Source organism: Habropoda laboriosa, unplaced genomic scaffold (genome assembly GCF_001263275.1).
Source record: "Habropoda laboriosa isolate 0110345459 unplaced genomic scaffold, ASM126327v1 scaffold176, whole genome shotgun sequence".
Taxonomy (NCBI): domain Eukaryota; kingdom Metazoa; phylum Arthropoda; class Insecta; order Hymenoptera; family Apidae; genus Habropoda; species Habropoda laboriosa.
Window position 1 is genome coordinate 160,046 of NW_017100321.1, and position 430 is coordinate 160,475.

Sequence of the window (430 nt, forward strand, 5' to 3'; positions counted from 1 at the left end):
GTAACAGTGGACCGAGGAAATTCTTCGAAATCGCAGGAACGAAGTACAAATTCCCGAGACTTTGGAAACTTTCCCTCGACGATGGTCATCGAACGTGATAAAAATCTCGGTGGTATCGTTCTTCAAAAATCCTTGGCTCAAAGAAGCCCAGATCGCCAAAAAAACTTCTCTTCAAAAATACTTGCCAGCGGAGCTGTGAAAACTGGAACGAGCACAGTTACTAAGAGCGGCCGCGAACTAACGAGCTCTGCCCCGTCAAATTTTCTTCGCAGCTAGCAATCACGTTCCTGGTATAACCCTGCCAGTCTAACAATTGTTACTGTAAAAAGCAAACTTGGAAATTTGGAAAATACGATAATTTTCAGCGTGACTGTAAGCAATAATTGAATAATAATTGCTGAAACGATGATTGAAGAATGATTATTACAGA

General features: G+C 41.4%; 1 protein-coding gene across 1 annotated transcript in view; it reads left to right on the top strand.

Moving 5' to 3' along the window:
* The window catches only part of LOC108574307 (DNA-binding protein D-ETS-3), a 62,072-nt gene that overhangs the window by 22,266 nt on the left and 39,376 nt on the right, over nt 1-430 (top strand). The gene's annotated exons all lie outside the window — the stretch shown is intronic.